At 43.5% G+C, this 27,433-nt stretch overlaps 1 long non-coding RNA gene across 3 annotated transcripts in view; it reads left to right on the top strand.

The window, feature by feature from the left end:
- Positions 1 to 16,022, top strand: part of LOC125155383 (uncharacterized) — a 31,278-nt gene extending 15,256 nt beyond the window's left edge. For 2 of the 3 annotated variants that reach the window (XR_007148188.1, XR_007148189.1), the window contains exons 2-3: positions 14,117 to 14,410; positions 15,717 to 16,022. This is a non-coding gene — a long non-coding RNA (uncharacterized LOC125155383). Of the gene's footprint in view, positions 1 to 13,753; positions 13,830 to 14,116; positions 14,411 to 15,716 lie in introns of those variants that run through there. The other variant, XR_007148190.1, reaches the window with a different exon arrangement.
- The last annotated feature ends 11,411 nt before the right edge of the window (positions 16,023 to 27,433 follow it).

Here is a 27,433-nt window from a genome sequence, read left to right as displayed (position 1 = left end):
AAAGCGTAGGGAAACCAGGAGCATCGATGTTTTACCATCCTTATTCGAAGATCAGTCATCAGTGCGCATGAGCTTTGAGCAGAGACACTTTGGGCTCCACTTGCTTTTTCCTCAGATAAACACATCTTCCCGAGGCCGTGCAGACTGGGGGGCGCTCTGTGTGACCAGGAAACCGAATGAGGAGGACTGACCATACCAGCCCCCCGGGTGCTTCTTTGGCTGAATTAACCCACTAAGCAGCCCAGACAACTAAAGTTTTGTAGAGACTACAATTATGTTTCTATAAATAAAGGTAGATACATACATGTGTGTGTGATTTATATTCCAGTAAATCTGAAATAGTTGAGCGGAGGGCTTCCAGGGGGTTGTAGCCAAGCTGGATGATTACTGTTTATATCAGATATAAGGAAGAATCTGTATATCTTCAAGATGAAAGAAGAGGAGAAAGTCTTTTTTTTTTTTTAATCTTAATCTGGGAGCCATTCTTCCCAGCAGATTAGAAACTACGAATCACCAATGTCCAGCCTCTGCCCCCCAATGTCCACAGGTAGGAGAGATGGTGAAATTACAATGCTTCACAGACCAAAATCACTTGTGAATATTAGTGCTGGTGGCATCACTTTGCAGGGCTTGCTTGAAGGAAAGCAATCCTCTTAAATGCGGACTTGGAACAGATCTGGAAAGCAGCTATAGTTTAGCAACATAGGTGATACAGGCCTTGCATGAAGTGTGAACTTCGAAGAGCTAACGCTAAAATTTGAGAGCCTGGGCATTCTTTGCAATTATTATTAGAAGCCCTCGTACACAGAAATAACTTCAATTTATCCTCACATGACAGTTGCACCCATAGGAAAAGAAGGACGAAGGAAAAAGAATATACAGTAAAACCTTGGTTTGTGAGCATAATTTGTTGCAGAAATATGCTTGTCATCCAAAGCACTTGTGTACCGAAGCGAAACTCCCCATAAGAAATAATGGAAACTCAGCTGATTCATTCCACAAACAAAAAATATTCATCTAAAAATGATTATAATATGGTAATATAATACAAAACAATAAAGAGACTACAAAATATAAAGAAAAATAAACAAATTAACCTGCACTTGCCTTTGAAAACCTTTGTGGCTGGAGTGAGGGAGACAAGAGAGAGGAGGGTTATTGTGTAGGACAAATTTCACTATCACTAACAGATGTTGACTACAGCACAGGATTAATAAACTCTTCTCATAGACTGTATTGAACGTAACTGGCAATAAGGCAGCAGAGGAAAGGGTCTGCAGGCAGCCTGACCTAGAATGAAGCAAAGCGTTCCCAGGCTCACTCTTGGATGGAAAAGCAAAGGACTGTCCACAGGTGCTTTGAAGGGACAAAATACACTAGTGAAGCTTGTGGGCACTTTCCAACGTTCTGAAAAATCACTGATTTCTTCCAAACACCGCAGCCTGAGACTGAGCATCTGAGCATGGGACACTATCACCCACAATCTCACAGCAAGAGAGAGAGAGAGAGGGACGAACCATTGACTCAATTGAGCTCATGTGACATTTGGCCCCACGTAGTACTCGTGCTGCAAGTCATTGTCATTTATCAAGTTACAATGTATTAGAAATGTTTGCTCATCTTGTGGAACGCTCACAGAACAAGTTACTCGCAACCCAAGGTTTCACTGTAAAGGCGTTTCCTAAAACCAGCCATGGATAAGAGTTTCAGTTTGTTTAACAATTAGAAAACCCGTACGGAAGCCGATATCCTCACTTTATGCCATTTGTAATTGCCTACAGTATCTTTTTGCTGATACTAAATCACACCCATCCATAGTATAACTTTAGGCATTATCAAATAATCCTTTTGTAGCCATTATAAAGTTCCTGCTTCAGTTTGAATGAAAGCACACTGAAAGATGAAGGTATCATTGGAAAAGGTCAACCAGCTGCCTGCCAAGAGACTTCCTGAGATAGTGTGTATAGCTCATTGAGAACTCGCCAGGTCCAGAATATCATTCTTAATATCAGAAACTCGAATTTGATGCTACGTCAAAAGCATCTACTGCCAAGGGTTAGATTCCTATCACTACAAGTAATGAATGCCTGATGTATAAAACCGGACAATGCTTTGAAATGTGGGTTTAGAATGAACCAGACTGGTGTTTGAATCCTGGCTCTGCCATTTACTTAGCTGTCTGACTTACACAAGCCTTTTTTTTTTTTAACCAGCAAAGTGGAGATTAAAACTTGTTTTAAAGACTTTTTAAAAAAGATTATTTGTAAAATGTATGTAAACTGCCTGACACACAATAAGCACTTAATAAATGGTGGGTATAGAACATGAATTTACAAGGAATAATGATATACCTGTTCTAGGATACAGGTCTTGGGTATAGCTGTACAATCTCTGGACCATTAGCCCTCTCTTACCTGATCGCACCCAGTTTGTTCAGAAAATATATCCTCAGAAAAGATGCTTCCCAAAACAGGCTTGTTCATACTGAATTAAAAATCACACACCATTCTTGTCTTTCTGAGGCTAGATTTGTGCCACCTCATTGGGAGTCTCGAGTGCTCCCTAACTTGCCATATTTTATAGGCAACTCCTTGGTAGACATTCTCAGTGTTTAATCACATTACCGCATATTAGCCAACCTTATTTGCTTAATTTCTAAATTGTTTAGAAGAATTTCCCTCACACCTTCAAGCCCTGCCCACTTTCTGTAGCTAAATACTCTTGCTTGCAGATAGATATCTGGTCTAGATGGTCCCACCTGACAGTGAAACTTATTTTTATGGCAAATAGAGTGGACAGACCAGATAAATAGCCAGATGACTGCCGTATATAAAGGCTTTCCCTTACCTAGTGTGCTTCAGATACATTTTTAGGAAATAATAGATATGATTTTCCTTTTCATGAGCATACCCAAAAATCTGTTAAAAAAAATGAAACTGAATCGAACCCATAAATTCCTAATGCAGCCCGGCAGGTGTCAGAGAGTAGAGCACCTCTGTATATCTCCGCTTCTCATCAGTAAAACAGGGATAATGGAGCCTACCTCAAGAAGTTGCATGAGGGGGCGCCTGGGTGGCGCAGTCGGTTAAGCGTCCGACTTCAGCCAGGTCACGATCTTGCGGTCCGTGAGTTCGAGCCCCGCGTCGGGCTCTGGGCTGATGGCTCAGAGCCTGGAGCCTGTTTCCGATTCTGTGTCTCCCTCTCTCTCTGCCCCTCCCCCGTTCATGCTCTGTCTCTCTCTGTCCCAAAAATAAATAAACGTTGAAAAAAAAAAAATTTTAAAAAAATAAAAATAAAAAATAAAAAAAAAGAAGTTGCATGAGAGTTAACTGGGAAAGTACATATAGCTGTCCCAGCACAGTGTCTGGCACAAAGTGAGTACTCAGTAAATGACAGGGCAGATGGCAGTGATGGGGACTATAATGGTAGAGAAAAATTAATATTATCCTCTTTCCCAACTAAGCTAATGCGTGTTTCCCAGTTGTATAGTATACCGTGCTCCACTTAGTAACAAAATATGTTCGTTGTCTGTCTTGGAAATATTTCTTGGCGGTGAACCCCGTGTACTAATTCATGCTATTTACAAAGCTATCTTAACATTTAGTGTTGCATGCATATTCCTTCGTTATTAGTGGATAGAGATAAAATATTATAGAAAGATTTTGCAAAGCAGCAAGACCTAGGGTCTAAGAGTTAGGATACGCTAGTAACAAGTTATTAACATCATAATTATTGAGATTTTTTTAAATTAATAAACTTTATTTTATAGAGCATTTTTAGCTTCACAGCAAAATTGAGTAGGAAGTATAGAGTTACCACACACTCCCTGCCCCCACACATGTCCAGCCTTCCCTATCAAATCCTGCCCCAGCAGGGATATTTGTTACAATTGACACTTTGTCATTTTGTCATCACCCAAAGTCCATAGTTTACATTAGGGTTCACTCTTGGTGTTGCACATTCTATGCGTTTTGACAAATGAATGATGACTTTATATCCATGATTGTAATATTATACTTAATTTCCCCACCTAAAAATCCTCTGCTCTTTATCTATTCATCCCTCCCTCTCCCCTAACTTCTGGAAACTGCTGATCCTTTTAGTGTCTCCATGGTTTTGCTCTTTCCAGAATGTCACATAGTTGGAATTATGCAATACGTAGCATTTTCAGATTGGCTTCTTTGACTTAGTAATATGCATTTAAGGTCCATCCATGCCTTTCCTGACTTGGTAGTTCTTTTCTTAACCTTGAATAATATTCCATTGTCTGAATGTACCACAGTTTATTTCTCCATTTAACTTACTGAATGACCTGTTGGTTGCTTCCCAATTTTAGGAATTAAGAATAAAGCTGTTATAAACATCCATGTGCAGGTATTTGTATGGACATAAGTTTTCCATTTATTTGAGTAAACGACAAAGAATGTAATTGCTGGATCATAAGGTAAGAGTATATTTAGTTTTGTAATAAATTTCCACTTCTTCCAAAGTGGCTGTACCATTTTGCATTCCTACCAGCTTTGAATGAGTATTCTTTTTGCTCTACATCATTACCAGCATTTGTTGGTTGTGGTATTTTGGATTTTGGTCATTCTAGTAAGTGTGGTGTTATCTCATTGTTGTTTTAGTTTGCCATTCCCCAATGACATATGCTATTAAGCATCTTTTCATGAGCTTACTTGCCATCTGTATGTATCTTTGGTGAAGTGTCTCTTCAGATCTTTCATCCATTTTTTAATTGGATTGTTAGTTTTACTATTATTGAGTTCTCAGTGCTCTTTGTATATTTTGGATAACAGTCCTTTATCAGATGTGTGGTTTGCCTTCTCATTCTCTTGATATTGGCTTTCAGGGAGTAGAAGTTTTAAATTTTAATGAGGTCTGACCTTATCAATTATTTCTTTCATAGGTAGTGGCTTGGTGTTGTATGTGAAAAGTCAGCACCATACCCAATATCATTTAGGTTGTCTCCTATGTTATCTTATTGGAGTTTTCAGTTTTGTGTTCTGTATTTAGGTCTATGATACAATTTGTGTTACTTTTTGTTAACAGTGTGAGGTCTGTGTTTAGATTCATTTTTGCATGTGAATGTCCACATTGGTTGGACAGTATTTGCTCCGTTATTTTGCTTTTACTCTTTTGTGAGAGATCAGTTGACTATTCTTATATGTATCTATTTCTGGGGTCTCTAACCTGTGCTATTGATCTATTTGTCTATTTTGTCACCAATACCACACTGTCTTGAATACTGTAGATTTAGTAAGTCTTGAAGTCACGTAGTGTCAATGTGCCAACATTGTTCTTCTTCAATACCACCTTGGCTATTTGGGGCCTTAGAATCAATTTGTTGATACTCACAAAATAACTTACTCAGCTTTTGATTGGAACTGCACTGAATCTATACATCAAGTTGGGAAGAACTGACATCTTCACAATGCTGAGTCTTTCTATCCATGAACATGGAATATCTCTTATTTATTTAATTTTTCTTTGATTTCTATTTATCAGAGTGTTGTAGTTTTCTTCACATCAATGTTGGACATATTTTGTTAGACTTAAACTTAAGTATTTCTTTTTGTTGGCACTAATGTAAATGTAATGAGTTTTTAATTTAAAATTCTTTTTGTTTATTGCTATTATGTAGGAAAACAATTGACTTTTGTATATTAACCTTGTATCTTGCCACCTTGTAGTTGCTTATTAGTTCTAGAAGGCTTTTTTGTTCTTGGTGATTCTTTCAGATTTTCTACATATAAACAATCATGTCATCTATGAACACACAACTTTTTCTTTCTCGATCAGTATACCTTTTATTGCCTTGTGTTCTGTTATTGCATTAGATAGGACTTCCAGTGTGATGTTGAAAAGCAGGTTGAGAAGGGATAGCCTTTCCTCGTTCTTGATCTTAACAGGAAAGCTTTTAGTTTCTCACCACTAAGCATGGTAGTTAGAGGGTTTTTGTAGATATTCTTTATTAGATTGGGAAGTTCTCTTCTATTCCTGGTATTCTGAGAATTTTTATGATGAATTGGTGTCAGATTTTGTCAAATATTTTTTTCTGCATCAATTGATACCTGTGGCTTTCATGTGACTTTCTTCTTTAGCTTGTTGATGTGATGGATTACATTAAATGCTTTTTCAAAAGTTCAACCAGCTATGTATATCTGGAATAAATCCTCCTTAGTCATGGTGTATAAATCTTTTTATACACTGTTGGATAAGATTTGCTAATATTTTGTGGAGGATTTTTGCATTCATGTTAATGAGAGATTGGGTTATAGTGTTATTTTCTTGTAATGTCTTTGTTTGATTTTGATATTAGGGTGATTCTGGCCTCATAGAATGAGTTAGGAAGTATTTCCTCTGCTTCTATCTTTTGAAAGAGATTGTAGATAATTGGCATCATTTCTTCCTTAAGTGATTAACGGAATTCACTGGGCCTGGGCTTTGTGTTTTGGAAGTTACTAATTAGTGATTCAATTGATTTAATAGATATAGGCTCTTCCAAATTGTTTATTTCTTTATATGTGAGTTTTGACAGATAAAGTCTTTAAAAATTTTTTTTCCATTTCATCTAAGTTATCAACTTTGTGGGCATACAGTTGTTCATAATACTCCTTTATTATCCTTTTAATGTCCTTGAGATATGTAGTCATCTTGCCTCTTTAATTTACGATATTAATAATTCATGTTTCCTCTTTTTCCCTCTTTCTTTTTCTCTATTTTTCCCATTAGCTTGGCTAAAGTCTTATCATTTTATTGGTCTTCTCAAAGAACGAGCTTTCAATTTTGTTGATTTTCTCCATTGATCTCCTGTTTTAAATTTCATTTATTCCTACTCTAATTTTTATTATTTCTTTTCTTTTGTTTACTTTGGATTTACTTTGTTCTTTTCTAGTTTCCTAAGGTGTAATCTTAGATTATTGATTTTAGGTCTTTCTTATTTTCTAATATATACATTCAATGCTTTAAAATTCCCTTTAAGTGATGATCTTGCCAGATCTCATAAATTCTGATAAGCTGTATTTTCATTTTTATTTTGTTCAAAATATCTTTTAATATCTCTTGAGCTTTCTTTTTTGACTCATGAGTTATTGACAAGGGTGTTGTTTAATCTCCAAGTATTTTGGAATTTTCCAGCTAAATTTTTGTTATTGATTTCTCGTTTAATCCTATTGTGGTCTGAACAGACATTGTATACTTTCTATTCTTTTAAATTTGTTAAGGTGTATTTTATGGCACAGAATGGGGTCTATTTTGGCGAACGTTTCATGTGAACTTAAGAAGAATAGATGATCTGTTGTTGTTGGATGAAGTAGTCTATTTTTTTTTTATTTTTTTTTCAACGTTTATTTATTTTTGGGACAGAGAGAGACAGAGCATGAACGGGGGAGGGGCAGAGAGAGAGGGAGACACAGAACCGGAAACAGGCTCCAGGCTCTGAGCCATCAGCCCAGAGCCCGACGCGGGGCTCGAACTCACAGACTGCGAGATCGTGACCTGGCTGAAGTCGGACGCTTAACCGACTGCACCACCCAGGCGCCCCTGGATGAAGTAGTCTATTGATGTCAATTATACCCAGTTGCTTGATGGTGCTGTTGTCTTCAACTATATCCTTACTGAGTTGTTGCCAACTGGATCTGCCCATTTCTGATACAGGATTATTAATATCTCCAACTGCAATAGTATATTAATTTATTTCTCCTTGCAGTTCTATCAGTTTTTGTCTCACATATTTTGATGCTCTGTTGTTAAATGCGTAGACATTAAGGATTGTTAAATGTTTTTAAAATATTGTGCCCTTTATCATTATGTAATATCATTATGTAATGTCATTTATGTAATGTCAACTTATCCCTGACCCAACTTTCATTGTTCTCCTTTGCCTGAAATTAATATAGCCACTCCCATTTTCTTTTAGTGTTTGTGTGGTATATTTTCCTCCATCCCTTTACTTTTAATTTCTGTGTGACTTTATATTCAAAGTGGGTTACTTGCAGGTAACATAGAGTTGAATCTTATTTTTTTGATTCACTCTGACAATCTTTGTCTTTTTATTGGTATATTTAAAGCTTGGGTGTTTAAAGTGATTATTGATATAGTTAAATTAGTATCTACCCTATATGTTACTGTTTTCTATTTGTTGCCCATCTTCTTTGTCCCCATTTTTGTCTTCCATGATTTTGTCTGCTTCTGTGATTTTAATTTTTATTTAAAAAATATTTCTTAGTGTTTATTTATTTTTGAGAGAGACAGAGAGACAGAGCACGAGCAGGGGAGGGGTAGAGAGAGAGGGAGACACAGAATCTGAAGTAGGTTCCAGGCTCTGAGCTGTCCACACACAGCCCAATGCAGGGCTAGAACTCATGAACCTTGAGATCATGACCTTAGCCAAAGTCATATACTCAACTGACTGAGCCATCCAGGTGCCCCTGCTTTTGTGATTTAAATGAACATTTTATATTATTCCATTTCCTCTCATTTCATTGCATATCAATAATAAGTATAGCTTTATTTTTTAAGTGGTTGCTTTAGAGTTTGCAATGTATATTTACAACTAATTCAAGTCCACTTTCAAATAACAGTATACCATGGTTTGTACAAGTACATTATAATAACAAAATAATTCTATTTCCTCCTTCTTGTCCCTTGTAACATTGCTGTCATTTATTTTCATTTATACATAAGCTATAATCATCAAATATATTACAACTTTTATTATTTTTAATAAATTGTTATCTCTTATTTCAATTAAGAGAAAGGCAAAAATGTTTTTATTTTATATTCACTATTCCTTCTCTAAAGCTCTTCCTTTCTTTATGTAGATCCAAGTTTCTGACGTATATCGTTTTTCTTTTATCTGAAGAACTTCTTTTAACAGTTCTTATAACCAAGTGTACTGGAAACAAACTCCTTCAACTTATGTTTGTCTGAGAAAGTCTTTATTTCTCCTTCATTTTAGAAGGATAATTTCAAAGGGTACAGAATTCTAGATTGGTAGTTTTTTCTCTCAATGCATTAACTGTTTCACTCCACTCTTTTTTTGCTTGCACAGTTTGTGGAGGAATAAGATGTAATTCTTGTTTGTTCCTCTTTAGGTAAGATTTCTTCCTCTGGCTTCATTCAAGATTTTGTCTTTGATTTCCTAAAGTTTAAGTATAATATACCGAGGTATAGTCTGGTGTGTTTTATTTTTGTTGTTGTTTTGTTTTGTTTTGTTTTTGTTTGTTTGGTTTTTGGTTTTTTTTTGTTTTTTTTTTTTTTAACATTTATCCTACTTGGTGTTCTCTGAGATTCCTGGATCTATGGTTTGGTGTCTGACATCAGTTATGAGAAGTTCTTAGTTATTACTGCTTCAAACATTTTCTGTTCCTCTTTCTTTCCTCTTATGGTCTTCCCATTGTGTGTGTTACAATTTTTGTAGTTGTCCCACAGTCCTTGGATATTTTATTCCTTTTTTTCTTTTTTCTCTTGGCTTTTAGTTTTCAAAGTTTCTTTGGTCATATTCTCAACCTCAGAGATTTTTTCCCTCAGCTGTGATAGGCTACTAATGAGACCATCAAAAATGTTCTTCAATCAAAAATGTTTTCGATTTAGAGAATTTTTGATTCTTTCTTAGAATTTCCATATCTCTGCTTACATTATCCCTCTGGTCTAGCATGTTGTGTACTTTTCCATTAAAGCCCTTGTCATATTAATCATTTTTTTTTATTCCTGGTTTGATAATTCCAAAATTCCGGCCGTATCTGTCTGATTCTAATGCTTTAAACTGTGTTTATTGCTTTTTAGTATGCCTTATAATTTTTGTTGAAAGGTGGACATGATATACTGGGCAAAAGAAACTGCAGACAATAGGTTTTTGGTAATGCGATGGTAAGGTGTCGGGGTGGTGGCCATGTTGTGTAGTCCTATCATTAGGTCTCAGTGTTTGGATGAGCTTGTGCCCCTGGACTGTGAATTTCACCAGTGTACCTCAGTTTCACCCCATTAGGTGGGACATGATGGCTAGAGGGGGCTGGAGTTTTGTATTCCCCTTCTCTCGGGTAGGTTAGGCTCTGATGAGCCCCCATAGGTTAGACTATGGCAAAATAGTTTCTCCTGAAGGCAGGCTTTGTGAAAACAAAACAAAACAAAACAAAAACCGACATATTAAAAAGTGATTCCTTTTCCCTTCCTCCTTCCAGAAGTATGAGGCAATTTTATCTGATATTCACAGTGAGTACCCAGTAGAGCTACTGGGAATAAAAGTCATAAATATGTGGGATCTTATCTGTGATTAGCTTCTCCTGGAGTTGTAAACTCTCAGATTTGTCCATACTGAGCTCCCAGCAACTGTCAATTGCAGTTCCTATTTTCCTACCCCCGTACTGATTCCCAAGGAGGTTTTCACACTTGGAATTTTACTACCATAAGTTGTGATTGGTTGTTTTCATCTGTCTTTCCAATTTGGGGGATGGGATTTTTCCCTGTGACCTCACTTCTCTGATGGGTCTAAGATTTGTTAATTTTTCAGTTTGTTCAATTTTTTCTTGTTAGAACAGAGTAGCAACTTCTGAGCTCCTTATATGTCAGACTACAATTATTGACTTTTGAATGTCCTTATTACCTAGTTCGTAGTTCTTGGCCATAGAATTAAGTACTGACTTAACAAAACTTCTGTCCAGTTTTGGTTTAGATTTGCCGAATCAACGGTGACCCATTGTAATGGCCTATGGTTTATCTTTGTTAACCATCATATTTCAAAGAGCTTATGATGTTGTGTCCTGTGACAAGGAAAGCCTTAGAGGAAGAAAGAGAATTATTTTGAAAACAGCCAAGATATGAATAGATAAGCAAATAAATAATTCTCCCAGATCCCCCATATCCCAACATCTATTGACACAATTAATACATCTAGAAATGTTTAATGGCAAAACACAATCTGAAAGCAAACAAATTCTTTCTTTATCTTAGAGAGAATGCACACTGAGGTAGTAGCATCTGATTTGTAAATGTGTTAAATGACACAATACCAGGCAGGTGTAGTAGTGTTCATCATATCTAAGCTCTCCTGGTAGCCTTAATTAGGTCTTTTGTTCCCTGTCCCTATTCTCTAATAAATCTTGCCAGAGATATTTCATTTGGGTTGTAGACATATATACATAATCTCTTCTGTACTACTGCAAAAGATGTGTAGTTTGAAATTTTTCAATGTTTATTTATTTATTTTTTGAAAGGGAGAGACAGGCACAAGGGGGGGGAAGGGCAGAGAGAGAGGGAGACACAGAATCTGAAGCAGGCTCCAGGCTTGGAGCTGTCAGCACAGAGTGGAGTACAGACCTCCAACTCACAAGCTGTAAGATCATGACCCGAGCTGATGTCAGACGCTTAACCAACTGAGCCCCCAGGTGCTCCGGTGAGATGTGTACTTTAAAAAATAAATAGTTTTCTTTGGTTTGTGCAAATTCATCTGCCTTCTCATCTGTTCGTTTTGTTACCTCTGGCACATAATTGTTCATGGCGGGTCTGAGTTGGGGGACGTAATAATATGCAGCTGTTGAAAAGAGTTAGCCACAGGATCAATTCTGGCCCATGTTCTAAACTAAACAACTAAGCTAACTAGCCCTAATAATTGGCTGTTCGTTCTAGGTATCACTGAAATAATTGAATAAAATAATTAGCTCATTAATTTTCCATTATGCAATATCAAGCAACCATTTGACCCACATTATACTGGATTACTGTTTTAAAGCTGAAAAGTTAAAAAAAAAAAAGCCAGCGACTTTTGTTCAACGGAGGGCAGGGGAAATTTGTTTTGATACTTAAAATATCTAGTATTCAATTGAACGGCAGAGATCTTAGCTACCTTTTGGTTAGGTCAAACCAATCTAGTGCTATTTGCAAGCATCTGGAAACAAGACATAAAAACAATTATTTAGGTTCATGCATATTTATTTGTTATCAGGCATGCCCACTTATACAGTAGTGCATATTAGTTCCAAGCGTTGTAGAAAAAAGAAACAGATGACATCATTTTACTAATTATTGTCATTTCTTTGTTTTCCTTTAAATACCTTCTCTGATGACCAAAAAAGCTACCAAAAATGGAGAAAAACCCACAATATCTCTAGTAGGATATCTTCATGATTCCTAAGGATTATTATCTTTTAGTTACCTAGTTGTGTGTGTGTGTGTGTGTGTGTATGTGTGGAAGATTTATGTCTTACTTTGTAATACACCTGTAATGCACTAGTACTTCAAAATTTGAGCATGGTTATTCTCAAACAATCTCAAAGAACACTGAATGTGAGCAGATACGAGGTGATTTTTAAAAATTTGCTTATGTTAGTCTCTTGGTTTGAGTCCGTATGCTTCCTAGTCACCCTGACTTGATGACTACACTTTAAATGTACAGTTTTCTTTAAAAAAAAAATGGCCTATGTGTTGGGGTGCCTGGGTGGCTCAGTTGGTTAAGCATCTGACTCTGGCTCAGGTCATGATCTCATGGTTTGTGACTTCAAGCCCCGTGTCAGGCTCTGTGCCAACAGCTCAGAGCCTGGAGCCTGCTTCTGATTCTGTGACTCCTTCGCTCTCTGCCCCTCCCCCACTTGTGCTCTGTCTCTATCAAAAATAAATAAATGTAAAAAAAATTTAAAAAAATATTTAAAAAAATAGCCTAGGGGCGCCTGGGTGGCTCAGTCAGTTAAGGGGCCGACTTCAGCTCAGGTCATGATCTCGTGGTCCGTGAGTATGAGCCCCGTGTCGGGCTCTGTGCTGACAGCTCAGAGCCCAGAGCCTGCTTCCGATTCTGTGTCCCCCTCTCTCTGACCCTCCCCCGTTCACGCTCTGCCTCTCTCTGTCTCAAAAGTAAATAAACGTTAAAAAAAAATTTTTAAATAAATAAATAATAAAAAATAGCCTATGTGACTGAACAGAATCAGAGCAAATAAGAACTCAGTTTCTTTCTGATTTCAATTTGACATTGTGGTTCCTGCTGTTTACAGATCACTGGAATTCAGAGAGAGTCAGACATATGAAACAAAGTTCAGGCAGGATTAGATGCAGACCATTGCTGTGGATATGAGACGATGGCCTTTGCACGACTCATACAATCTCTGAAGAGGCACACATCTTCTAGAACTGCTCTTGCGGTTTCTGATGCCACCACTACATGCCAGTGTGGAAAGGTCTTAGCTACCCTGAATCAAAAATATTACCTCTATCAAGTATCAAGAAATGAAAACGAATGCCATAAAGGAGAGTTTAATGAAGTTTCTCTGTTAAGTCACAAAGCAAATTAGCAGAAGAATGTTGATGACGGCATAGATATGGAATAGAACCGCCACGACCCCTTTCTTTGGGTAATTCTATACACAGTTAATCCATCCTTATAGGTTAAAAAATGTAACCAGAAAGGCTAGTTACTTCACATATTCCAAAATCCTCAAAAGATACAGGTTGTTATAGGCCAATTAGATGCTGAGGGCCTGAAGGACACAGGAGGATTCATGTGTCTTTAAAGTCTATATGGTTCTCCTATAAGCCACTTACCAGCTTCCTTTGAGAAAGACAGAAGGGGGGGGGGGGAAGATAAATGCTCACAGGAACTGATGATATAACACCGTGCAGCTGCTAATGCATATGGATGTGTCATGCAAATGTCCCCAGCAGAAACACATTCTTTAGTTTCAACCTGCAACCATATTCAGCAATAAAAGAGTTTCCAAATCAAACTGCTGACTCCCTTTTTTTCCTCTCTTATCAAAACACCCCAGCATACATCTTACCAGGCGGAGTAAATCAAAAGAGCCAGCTGGAGTTACCAACTCCTGTTTGTCCCTGGATATCAGGTGTGTGCTGCAATTTTGCAGATCAATTTGCGAGCTGAAATAAGTAGCTGTGGTCCACTAAAACTCAAAACAAAGCCATTTGGGTAATGCTCCTGCTAACTTTCCAAAGGCCTTATCTTTGCAAAGGGACACTGTAATTTACTAACTTGATTGTTTTGTTTTCCGACACATCTGAAGATGTGTGTTGATTATACCTTTCTCTGAACATAAAAAGATCTGGAGGAACTCAGAGGAATTATTGATAACAGATCTTCGCTTTCTTGTCTATATCTTTTCTGTTCTTTCAGTTTTAAATTTTTGCAGATTCTCCGATACATTGATTGGAAAAGCAGCTTCCAGGGAAGGACAAAAAAAGGAGAATAAGAAGAAAAAAAGAAGAGAGGTGGAAGGAATTTGGGGAGCAATCTTGTCACATTAAATTTTGCAAAGCATCGACATAGTGAGAGCATACAGCCATGAATTTATTGCGACATATACTTCTCCTCGTGCTGGTGCTGAGTATTTATTGAAAAGTTCTGTATTGGGGAATGAAAAATGTCAAACAAGAAACTTCAGCTGTTACCTGGAGGGGACGTTAAACGGTAACTTGGGAGTGATTCACTCCAACTTTTTTATGGCTAAGAGAAGGAATACCACTTTGACATTTTTTTATAGGGAGGTATGCTGCAGCTGAGCATTTAGAAGAGCGAGGCCGTTGAGATTAGATGCGGAAAGAGAACATGAGTACGTATCTGGGGATTAACCCGCATTTGTGCTCTACAGGGAAGCAGGCTAGGCACTCACTTGGAAGGCACCACTCCAGTGAAACGCCATCAATTCTGAATGAAATTACTTAGGGTGAATTGCCTATCTGCGGGTGGCGCCGGCCCGTGCCGCGCTCCGGGTTTCCTCCGCCCTCCAGCCGGGATTTGACTGGCCTGCCTGGAAGATCACCCCGGAATAGTCGAGCCTTGGTGACCGGGCCTAGAGTCCTAAAAATAGCCGCTGGTTCCTTTGCCGTAGCTGAAAGCGGTGCGCTCCAAGGAGGAGGGGGGACACCCATTCCTTGTTCCCAGACGCGGGCCCCCGAGGGTGGTTTAACCTCGGGGAGCCCGGGGCGAAGGGGAGGAGGCTGGGAGTAGGAAGGCCAGGACCACAAAAGGCAGCCGCTGTCTGGTTCTCTGCTTCCACCAGGCTTCCGGGCCATCAATTCTCCTCATTAACAGGAGAACTCTGCATTTAAAGAGCTCAGGCCCTCCACCTCAGCTCAGGCCCAAGTCAGACCGGTTGGAAATGGTTCAGGGCGAGTCTCCTTTCTTCCTCCTAAGTTCCCCGCCCAGGGTCAAATCACATTAAGGACTGTAAGAAGCCCTCTTCTGGAGCCGGTCGATTACTCTTTTTTCTTTGTTTTCCTAGAGGTAAGGCGAGAAAAACGTTCGCAGGAAGAGCGCGAGCGGTTGCAATTTGCACCCCCTCCCGCCCCTCGACGCAGGCAATTCCTCGCACGCACCTGGCGGCGCGGGCCGCGCGGCTTCCGCGCGGCTAATATACATATTTCGAGGGGGAGGCTGGGCGTCTGCTTCTTCGCCGGGTCAATGTGTTAATTAAAAGTTGGTCCGAGTTGGTCAGCACGCAATCCCAGATGTGCTTAACAGCATGCAATTAACACATAAGGCAAATCTTTTTGAAGATACCAGAATTGAAAACCCCCCAAAGAAACCCCGCCCGCCCCCGCCCTTAACGCGGAATAGCAACGGCAAGTAAGGGAAAAGTCATTAAAAGACGTAATTAAATGTGGGCCGCCGTTCTTGGAGGGGGTCGGGCTGGAGAAAAAATTCTCTAAATCTATATTTTTCAAAAATAAATAGCAAATTGATTTTTTTTTTTTTTTTTTTTTTTTTTGTGCAGGACGTGCAGGCCCACGATCCGTTTCCCTCCGTTCCCACCCCATGTATATTAAACAGCCGGCGAGCGGCGGCCGCGCGGCGCGGTGACCTAGCGAGCGCCCGGAGTCCCCGGCCTCCACGCGGGTCCGCGCACGGCCGCCGCCGCTGCTGCCGCCGGCGATTGCAGAGGGGCGTCTCGCAGCCAGATTGGTTTCTACATCCAGGGATAATTACCGCACTCTCACTTGCCTAGCGCCCTTAATGTTTTCAAAAAGTGCAGGGGGAAGAGGGAGAGTGAGAGTGAGCGTGTGTGTGTGTGTGTGTGTGTGTGTGTGTGTGTGTGTGTGTGTTGTGACAGAGTCACTCTTGATAAAATTTATTAAAACTTAAAAGTATTGGTGGAGACACTTAATATCATCATCGCCCCCAGCGGAGAGGCTGGTCCGGGTTCCGCTCGCCCAAGGCTGCCTCTGCCAGTTCACGCCTGCCGGTAGTTTTCTACCTTATTTAGCCCCCTGCCCTGACTTCGCAGGCCTCCACGAGCCAGTCTGTTTCTACCTGTCTTTTAATTCGGGTTTACTCGTGTATTCCCCGCCCCCCCCCCCACCTCTCATAGCAAACAAAGACCCCGATCTGTTTTACCCCTCCCATTCTTCTGCTACACACATTCACGCGGGCACGCGCTACGCGCGCACATACACACACACACACACACACACACACACACACACACACACACCACTTTGCAACTTCCTCGCTTCCCGGGTCTTTCGGAAGCCAGATGAGGACTTGGTGCCCAATTGGGCACATGGACACCACACCGAGCCCTCAGCCAACTTCTTGCTTATCATCTTAGACTTGTGAATTAGGATGGTTTGGTTTCGGGGATGATATGGGATTCCAACACCAACACCACCCATAAAGGTACCAGGGGTAGCCATTCTAACCAAATAATTGTATGTGTCGCATCTGAAGGGCGTGCCTTATTGATGACACCTAATGAAGCAAATAATGGATTTGCAGTATCTTAGCTATTCATCTGGTCGTTCTGGAAACCTGGGTGTTAAGGACAGATGGATAGTGATGGATGGAGAGAAGGAGCGAAAGAGGGCAGGGTAGAGGGGGGGAGAAGGGGTCGGCTGCAGATCCTTGGAAACGGATCAGATTTGTTGAATGTCAGCTTGAAGAAGGCAGTCTGAACCATGATTTAAACACGGGCAGTATCATTGTTAACTAGTGTCCAACGACTACCCCCCCCACCCCCACTCTGCCTTCCTGCCTCTCCCTTCTTTTCTCCCTTTTGTAGGATACAGAAGGTGAATAATGAAACCATTTTGCTAATAGTTTATGAGCCATGAGATTGGAAATGTATATGGATAGACCGGAGCACCAGACTAAAATCATTTGAAAGAAGCGTGAGGCTTGGCAGGGAAAGAAACCCGCGGTGTCCTCTCTCCCCAGCCTGGAGCGGAATGGGACGGATGAGGTGGCCTGGTGCCTCTCCGCTCCATCCGAGGGCAGCGGCTTGGCCCATCCTCCCGCCAGCCCCTTACTCTCCTCCTCTCCCCGAGGGGCTGGAGAGAGAGGGAGATGAATTGGGGCGATGGCGAGATAGCGCGAGCAGGAGATAATCGTTATCACCAGGATTTTTCTTCCAGTGATGGGCTCTAAAAAGATCTATCACACTGGGCAGCTTTCCCCGAGGCAGAAAACAATAGACGTGAACTTCGCGCTGAACACAGCCAAGGGAACGCTGCCTTGTGCGTCGTTTTTGTCTCCATAGGGCCTGTTCCTTTAGTACGATTACCCAGAACCTTAGAGAAAAGCCGCAAGCACCCACCTGACCTCCACACTCCACCAGCAAGGTTTCCATCCGCTTTCCTTGCGGAGTTAACCCAAGGGAATGGGGGGAGGTGTGGGTGGGGTGAAAGGTAAGGCGCTGGCCTGGACCCTCTCTTCCCAGCCCACCAAGGGGATCCCCACACCTGGGGAAATGCTCTAAATCAGCTCGAAACAGTGACCCAAGCCAATGGCCCGCGAGAGACCGCCCCATATCTGGCCCAGCGTCCGGGAGGGCGAGGGCGCGCCGGGAGAGGGCGGGGGCGGGTTCCGCTAGACGCGGCGGGCTCCAGGCCCGGCTTCCCAGCTGGGGTGTCGATCGGAGCAGGGAGGCTGGGACAGGTACGTAGCAAGGGAAGCGCCAGCCAGGCTGGTGTGCCTCGGGCCGCCCGGGCTCCGTCCACCTCCGTCTGGGAGCACCCTTAAGTGCGCTTCAGTCCGGGCCCTTGGGAAGCGCGGGGAGCGCAGCCTTCAGACCCCGCGCTCGCGGCGCGGTCTTGTGCGTGTGTGTGCGTGTGTGTGTGTGTGTGTGTGGAGGGAGGGAGGAGGGCCTGGAAATGACCCGCGGGCCTGCAAGAGTAGAGTCAGGGGCGGTGGGCGCACCCCTCAGGGTGAGTGGCCACTGTAACCCCTTAGCGCCTCTGCTTTTTTCCCTCTCCTTACAAACTCGGCTGGTTTCTGGGAAAAACAAAATAACTTTTCCGTTTCTGGGGAGGGAACAGTCAGAAATTGGTGTTGGAAGAAGCGTGAATGGGGCAGCAACGCAACCACAGCAAGTGCGTTAGGAGCCCTCTCTAGTCTTCTCCGGGGGATGAGGGGTAGAGGTTAGGCATTTGACATTTCCGTTAACAGGGGGCGGGATGGTGGTGTCGGGCTGGGGTAGGCAATGGAAAGAAAAAGCAGCACCGTTCGCTGGCTCCCTCTTCCCTCCTCCCAGCTAGAGGCCGCCTTTAGGCCCATTAGGCGGGCTTGGCCCCCGCTCCGCAGGCCTTGCGTGGAGGACGGAGCCTCCAAAGGGAGCAGAGCAACCTCTTTCAGCTGCGGGTTTTCACCTGCTGCGCCCTCAATTTCTCCAACCCCCACTCCCGCCCCTATTGATACACTGCTGACTGTGGTTCCTGTGAAACATCCAGGATAAATTTAGTGAAGCAATCTCCTGAACTAGGGAGTTTGGAGAGTGAGTGTACGCCGTCCTCGGGGGCTTTAGTTTTGAAGAAGCACCTGGAAAGAAAATGAAAATCGAACCAACCCAATCGCCATTGGCAATCCGGCCTTGGCGCAAGGAAAGGGGGCGGGCGGACGGCTAGCGGTGTTCAGTACTCCTGGTCGAATAGATCTCTTCCGGTCGGCAGGTGTGAGCGGGCTCGGCGAAAAGGTGTCCGGCCTCGGGAAGCCAGCGAGCCAGACCTTGGGGCACCAGCCGGCAGGACGCGCTTCTTCGAGAGCTTGCGGCCCCCAAGGCAAGCAAGGACTCAACCCCGGCGTGCGCCTTCGGTCTCCCGGCCCCGCCAGGCCCGAGGGTTCAAGTAAAGTTGCCGAGAGGGGGTTTGCTAGCACCGGAGGGTTACTGTTGCCCTGGGAAAGGAAACCCGTACTCTAGGAACTCCTTTGTGCCCTCTCCACTCACCCTTTCGCACTTCCCTCCCAAACTCGAGATTACCTAAATTCCCTTCCTGGCATCTGAGGAAACCCCCAAACGCTGGCAGTTTTCCGCTTTCCTTCTGTCGCTCCAAGTAATCCCCAGGGAAGCCCGGCTCCGTGTTCCCCTCCCCCACCCTGCACTACACTCAACCCCTAGGATCACCGCTCTCCAGGACCTTTGCCCTTCATGGCAGGTACCTGCGCGCCTAGCAGCGTGTGGGGGTGGGGGTGGAGGGGCTGCAGCCAAGGTAGGCGGAAAGGGAGGGTCAAAGAGGCGGAGTGCCCCCCTTGCAAAAATACCAAAACTACCGAAAATTCCACAAAAATTAAACTCCACCTCGCTTTCCGAATCTGTCCCCTCCCAAATCCTGTCTGGAGAGGGGCGGGAGGGGTGGTCGGGTCGTCCCCGGAAAGGGGGATTGCGCGCAAATGTACGCCCGCTCCTCTCATTTGTTAGCTGATTCCGTCTAAAAGTTCGCTATTTATAGGCTACTTGCGGCGGCCCGAATCCCCGTGCCCGCTTTCCTGCGCGAAGTGCGCGAGGTCCCCGCGGCGCCGAGCGGCCCGTCTCGATTGTGTCCCGTGATTTGTTTTGTTTTTGTTTCTGCCCTTGCACCGCAGGCGGCCGGGGAGAAGATCTCGGGGAGTCCCGAAACCACCCACCCGCAGTAGTTGAGAGCGGCTCTGCAGTCCGACCATGTGAGTCCGCGCTTAACCCCGCTGGGCGCTCGCGGATGGCAGACGCGGGGGAGGCGCAGCGGCTCCGCCGCCGCGCCCGCGCCCGCGCCCCTAGGGCTTTCCTCCGCCTGTGCCCCGGCCCCTGCGACCTCCAGCTCCGCTCAGCGCTCTCACCCCCTCTGATTTTTCTCTTCTGTCTCTCTTTCCTTGCATCTCTGACTCTGCCCTGCTCTCAACTTCCAGCTGAGTTTGCATCTGGGCACAAAAAGAGACGGCACTGGCCTTTACGCGGGAGGCGGGGTGGGCTGGGCGTGTGTGTTTCATCAACAGGGAAATTGTGTGGGGCTGAGGGCGGGGGAGGGGCGTGATGGAGCGGGTCTGGAGCGCGGCCCCGCGCGCTGGGGGAGGGGACTAGGAGCGTTTGGATCCAGACCTTTCCTTTTGCCGTGGCACGGATCGCGGGATGAGAGTTAAGTGCTCGGGAAGCCTCGCCATTTAGGACCCTCCCTCTGCGCTGCTGGGACAGATGTCTTAATCAAAATCTCGGAACCACCCCAGTAGAAAGGAGGGAAGGACGTGGGTGCAGGATAAGGCTAGCTGGGAAATAGGGTCAGCGTCAGTTCCCTAAATTCCACGTAGAATTGGGCGTTGCGATGCCCCCTTTTCCCCAGCGGCTGCGGACAGGACTCGCTTGCGCAGACCGCAAAGGCGCAGGCGGATCTCGGCGGTCCGTGGGCCTTGCCCTTGTCCTGTTTTTTATAAATGCCAGAACCGTGGAGGATGCCTATGTGTTTTAGAAGTGAGACGTCAACAGGGCGGGGAGCCGGGCGGGCAGGAGCGTTTCCCGAGTCCCCGGCGCGAGAGGCGCGAGAGGCGCGAGAAGCGCTCGGCGCGCGTTTATGGCGCGGGGAACGGCTGTGCGCGCGGAGCCGCCGCCAGGCCGGCTTTCTCGCAGGCGCGCGGCGTCAGGCGTGAGACTCGCGCCCCACAGGTCCAACCGCCCTCCTCTCCCCCGCCCCCGGAACCGTGGCACTACTTGCGGGGGCGGGGGCGGAGGCGGTTGTGACTGAAAATAACCCGGGGCTCAGATCCGTTTGGCCGAAGGACAGAGCCCCAGAACGGAGGTGGGGAGGGTTAGGAGCCAGTGAGGGGAGAATTGCGGCCTCCCCTCTCTCTCGCGCGCGCGCAGGGCCCCGCGCCCTCGCCGGCTTAACTTCTTACCCGCCTCCAATTTCTGCTCTCCCAGTGGATGTCACACTTGCAATCCCCCTGTGGCCACATCTCCAAAGCGTTCAGTCGACCGCGTGGCTAGACTGGTGGGCAGCGAAGAGCCAAGAGGGGTCTATGGCAGTGCCCGGGAGAGGGGACCTCACTGTCCAGCGTGCGTGCACCCAGAGTTCCCTGGCACAGAGGTGGGGGAGGGGTCTGATCCCAGCCCACGTCCCTACTTCTCTCCAGACCTGGCCCTGCAGGGACATTCTGGTTCTGACAGGACGGGGGCCGCCCATACCTGGCCCAGAGCTGTCCCGATTCTCACCCCTGCCCGCCCAAGACAGCTTTCAGCCAAGACAGTTTTCAGGAACTCAACTGCCAAGTTAAAAGCAGAAGAAAGCTTCTGCTACTCTCCCTGGGCCACATGAGCGGTTATGGGTAGATGTCAAACTTAATGCAACTCTGCACCAGAAACTAGCGGTAGGGACCGGTAAATGTCCGCATTCGGGGCCTGGGGGAGGGACGTCTCAGTATCTCCCCCTCCCCACCCCACCCCACTCCACTCCCGACCGTAAATGCCACTCTGCTGTCCCGTGGCGCGTTTTCTGAGCCTCTCCTCTTTACGCAAGTCTTAAGAGGAAGACAGGGAAGGAAGGGGAGAATGACATCAAAGAAAGGTGGAAAGGGGCAACGAGAGAAAAAACGCGCAGTAAAGGGACCGGTATGGTCAAAAAGAATGACCTCTAGCTAGCTGTTTTTTCTCCTAGTCCCCCTTGAAAAGAACACACACGGCGTTTGGAGGCCGGTGGAGTTGCCCAAGACAAGAACCCCCAGCCCAAGTTCTCTGGCCTCGGCTGGCTAGTGGGTGCATCAGCTCACACAGTGACTCACTTGAACTCAGCCTCCTCCGCTCCTGACCCTCAGCCACGTTCAAATACTCTGTCCCCAGTGTTCTAGGACACGCGCCACTCAGAAGCAGGTCAAAGATGGAAAAGGTCCAGCTTGTCTTTCCCAACCCTGGCGGTTCTACTTTGGCATGGAATCTGGGGCCTGAAGGTGGGCAAGGCCCCCCAGGCTTTCAGACTGGACTGTGCGGGGAGAAGGGGGCTCACCCAGCAGATTGTGCTGTTAGGAATTCTGGGAGCCGGTAGGGCTTTTTTCTGGTCTCTAATGGGCTCTTAGAACATGGCAGCTTCCTTGGCTTAACGAAGTAAGATGAACTTGCCCCAAGCTCTGGTTTAGCTCTCTCCTCTGCTGCTGTGCTGCAGGATCCTTCTTGTTCTGTCTCTAGGCTTCAAGTTATTTTTTGTCCCAGTCCTTCTGTGCTCTGCCTCTGCTGAGTGGCCTCCAGCCCCCCCCCCCCCGGGGGTTTTACCTACAGGGGCTCTGGATAGGAAGGACCCGAGTTTTCTACCTGAGTGTGAGTGAAGATGACTTTCCACCCTCCAGACAGAACTAGAGAGTTCTGTGCCCAAACTTTGTGTATGGGAGGAGGTGAAGGCAGAGAAAGAGGAGGCCTTTTTGTTTCCAAATGTACTAGTGAACAGAAGAAATACCCTTTTCTCCAAAATAGCTCATGTTTTCAAGAAACTGTGAAAGTGGCAGGATAAGGGACTGTCCTCTTCAAATTCTTTGGGTCTGTGACCTAGAAGCCTTGAGAAGAGGCCATAAGCAGGGAACCAATGCAGAGGCAGGGTTTGGCGGAGGTGGCCCACTTGGGAGCAAGGCCTTGCCTTTCATAGATGGCCTTAGATCATGGTTATAAATGGTGTCACCGTTTTATGAATAATCAGTTGACAGTCCCTAAATCATGTTTTCATGGTGCCATGAGCTGCTGTGTCGCAAGGGTGAGATCACCCTGAACGCTCCCAGAGGAAGAGAGTGTTATGAGCCCTAAAACTTTCAGCTGCACTCTGCCAGCCCCTGTCTTCTTAAGCCCCACCTTTAGTCCCTTGTCTGCCCTCCTGTTCTCTCTACAGCAAAGCTGGGTCTTGTGGGGACTACGGTGGTATTAGAACCCACACCAGTTCCCCGTCTCCCTGTCCCCACACAGAGCTTTGACTGGGAAAAAAAAAAAAAAAAAAAAAAGCAGAACAAGAAAACTGTTTGCTGTGTGTGGATGGATGAAGGCAATAGCCACTTTTCTCAAAAGCTGGAGCAGCTCCGTTCTCTGTCACCACGAACAATCTTTCTTGGGTCAGAAGCCCCAGGACTCCAGCTGTGGGGTAATTCCTAACCTGTTCTCCCTCATAGAGACTCCTTTTACTAAGAAGTGAGAGTTTAGAGGATTGGAGTACAGTCTCCATCAGGATTCCATTTGATCATAAAATTTACACAGATCTGGGAACGGACGCCAGGCCTGAAAGGGAAATGGAGAAGGGGAATTCGTGAGAACCAAAGGAAGAACCGAGTGATTCTGTTTGACAAGGAATTTCCATTACCTCAGTGCTTTCCTCCATATGTCTCATCCTTTAACTTCATTTCCCCTCTTACGTGAAGAAACAGAACTCTCAGTTCAGGTGACTGTTTGGCCAAATGTTCAGATACATATTCTGGCTGAGTGTTGTTAAAAATCTGACCACTGAATACATAATGCGCTCCTCTGCCTCACCTAATTTTGACATAAAATATAAGCATTTATTTCCATCACATTCTTGTTCACCTTCAACAGGTTGGTTTTAGTTTCTGTATTTCTCAAATTTCCTTACAATAACAGTACATGAACCAGATATGTTCAGCTTCTATGAGACAGGATTATTCCCACTACAATTCTCCAGGTACTTCTGGTTAAAACTGCCTTTGCTTTTCACCTGAATGAGACACATACTTGAGATGGAAGTGAGTTTCTTTGTTTTAAACTTGAATTATTTAAATGCCTGCTCTTTTCCCTCCTCCTGCCTATTTGGAATAAACCTGGTCAGATTAACATTTAAATAGTTCCCTCATAAAAGGTAAATGTGCCTTTTTAATACAGAATTTTTCTTTGAGATTAAAAAAAATCGTGGCGTATGTTAAAAATTATTTAACATAAGTTCAGGAGATTGTATCTGTGAAATTCATTGACAACTAGATTTCTTTTCAGAACTTTGTGTGTGACTTTGTCATGCTGCTTTGTAGTTAAATCCTCCCATCTAACTGAGTCTGCCATCAACTGCTTATTAACAAGTATATATTCAAATTAGATTTTTTCCCAGCTTAAAGTTATTTTTCAACATTTTCCATTGTATAACCTAGTTGACAGGAAGGTTTGAAGGACAGAAAAATTAAGATTTTAAGCATATGGTATATTCTTCTGACCCATTCGTATAATCTATTTTATGGTTAACATTTAAGTAGTAAAAAAAGACATTTCTTCTTGGGAGAAAATATAGGTCTTCTTTTTGGGGGAGACTTACTAATTAGTTTTTTCTTAATGTTCTTTATTTTTTCTATTAGATATATCAATGTTCTCTTTTCATTTGTCTCATGTGGATTAATGATACAAATTACTGATTTATCGGGGCACCTGGGTGGCTCAGTTGGGTGAGCTTCTGACTCTTGATTTCAGCTAAGGTCATGATCTCATAGTTTGTGAGATCAGGCCTTACATTGGGCTTTGTGCTGACAGTGCGGAGCCTGCTTGGGATTCTCTCTCCCTCTCTCTCTGCCCCTCCCTGTTTGGGTTCTCTCTCTCTCTCTCTCTCTCTCTCTCTCTCTCTCTCTCAAAATAAACATTAAAAAATACTGATTTTTGATAAATCATAAACCTCCCTTTACCAGAGTCATCAATATTCTCTTATTTCAAATTAAACATTTTAATGCAATTTAGAAGGGAGAAGGTTCCCACATATATTCATTAACCAGTGATAGCCAAATTCGCTAAAGTTTTGATAAGAAACCCAGCATCAGAAAAGAAGCTTCTACTGACAAACCGACAAACCAAAACTGTTGTTCAAGAGCAAAGGGCTAATGATAAATGGCACCATGAAATGAAAGGAACAAGGACACGTTGTCAGGCACTGACCTACATGCAGTCTTTTGCTCCTTAATATCATTTGGGTGATACATTGTGCGCAGTTGCTTTGTATGGGAATACGGTTCTTGCTTTTCCTGTTGAGGGTTCAAGCCAGTATTTTTTTTTAATGAGATAAAATTCCAGATATCATAAAATATTTAAACCATTTGCAAACATATAACGTAACTCATTAGATTCACAATGATGTGCAACCAACACCACTGTTTGAGTCCAGAGCATCGTCATCACCTGTACCCATTCAGCAGTCTCCCCATTCCCCCTCTCCTCACAACCGCTCACCTGCAGCCTGTATGTATGGATTTGCTTGTTCTGGACATTTTATAATTGAGATCGTTTAGCATTGGGCCTTTGGTTTCTCGCTTTGTTACTTAGCACAGTGCCGTCGAGGTTCGTCCATGTTATAGATGTTTCAGTGCTTCACTTCTCCTTCTGGCTGAATGATCCTGGATTTCATGGATATACCACATTTTGTTTATACAGTCCTCTGTTGACAGACATTCGTGTTGTTTGCATTTTTTGGGTGTTATGAATAATGCTGCTGTGGACATACGTTTACAAGGTTTTGCTCGGATGTATGTTTTCAGACCTGTTGGGGATAGTCAAATTCCCGGGTCACATCATAATTCTGTGTTTCGCTTTTTGAGGAGTCCCCACACTGCTTTCCAGTGTCTGCACAATTATACAGTCATACCATAAATGTCTGAGGGTTCTAGTTTCTCTACATCTTCACCAACATTTATTTATTTTTTAATTTAAAAAACAGGCATAGCCACCCTCGAGGGTGTAAGTGGTATCTCACTGTGGTTTTAATTTGCATATTTGCCATGACTAACGATGCCAAGCATCTTTTCATGTGCCTGTTGTCCATTTGAGTGTTTTTTTCAGAGAAAGGTCTATTCACTGCCTTTGCTCATGTTTTTAATTGGGTTGTTTGTCTGTTTGTTGTTGAATTGTGAGAGTTTGTTATATATTCTGAATATTACATACTTATCAGGTATATGACTTGCATACATCTATATTTTCTCCCATTCTGTGTGTTGTTCACCTTCTTGATAATGCCCCACAATTCATAAAAGTTTTGAATTTTGATAAAGTCCAATTTGGTAGTAGTAATTTTTAACAATAGGTGCATTTCTCCTCCGTGAGGAGACTCAGTCTTAAACACAACACAAAACAAATATTCAAAACTCCATACCCTAGAAAAAGAGAAGACTCTTCTGTAATGCCCAGAGAGCAGCTTTGTGAAATGCAGGTTATCAGGCAGTAACATAAAGTTACTGCTGTTCAAGGGAAGGAAACAGCTACAGCTACACTGACCTTTTTCTTTGAAGAAGTCCTGAGTTATTCAGATAAGATGTCTACCCTGCTGAATGAGATCTTTGATCTCAAGAAGACAGTAGGTGTTTTTTAAAAAAATATCATTATCGAATCCATCTTCCAAGAAATTTTAAATAGTCTCCTCTGTTTAAATAACATTAAACATCTGCCTTAAACCAACAACAACCAGGAAAATGAAAGAAAAGGTTGACAGGGTGTTCCTAACTTAGCAGTTTTTACACACAGCCACACACGGGCCTGTGGTCAGGTGATGTATCTGTAAAGCCCCTGGGAGAAAGGTCTTAGAGTCAGAAGAAAGAGAAACTAAATTATTGCAATGGAATTTAAAAGCAAAAATTAATAAGAGAGGAGGAATATAAAGGGGCATTATTGAATGTAAAGGTTTTGATTATTCTCTCGAATTGGTTGGTTTTGGGTAATTCACATTTGGGTTAAAAATAACCACACGGGGTTGAATCAGATCTTCATTTTATTTCAGTATTTAGTTATTGAGTAAGAGGGTTTATGATGAACACTGATTGAGACATCTCTGGTTCTGTCCATCAGAAGTATTGGACCAGATTTGTGCATCTGCCATTTTAAGGGACACACTGTTGGGTAAATCACTGCACACTAAGCGTGCATGCCCAGGGTTCCTGCGTGAGTCACGTGCATGGCTGCCATCGTGAACAGTCCTGAGGGTTCTGAGGGAGACTCTGTTTCCTTGTCTACAGAGTCACATGTTTATCCACCAGTTATGGTGGGGAAAGATGGGATAACATGTGAAAATTATAAGGCATTTTGAAGTTTTAGTGTGAGCTTCCTTTTTTATGTGGCACTTGCAATGTTCCAGATATTATCCTAAGATTTAATGCATATTAAAAAAAAAGTTCTCAAATAACCCTGGGAGGTCGATACTTTCCCCTTGTTATGGATGAGAAAACCAAGCCCAGAGGTTTTGTATAACTTGCCCAAGGTCATGGAGCTGATAGGTGGCAGAGTTAAGTTTTGAATGAAGGCAGTCGGACTTGAGAATC

Source organism: Prionailurus viverrinus, chromosome F1 (genome assembly GCF_022837055.1).
Source record: "Prionailurus viverrinus isolate Anna chromosome F1, UM_Priviv_1.0, whole genome shotgun sequence".
In the NCBI taxonomy this organism is placed as follows: domain Eukaryota; kingdom Metazoa; phylum Chordata; class Mammalia; order Carnivora; family Felidae; genus Prionailurus; species Prionailurus viverrinus.
This window is presented reverse-complemented; position numbering and strand designations above follow the sequence as displayed.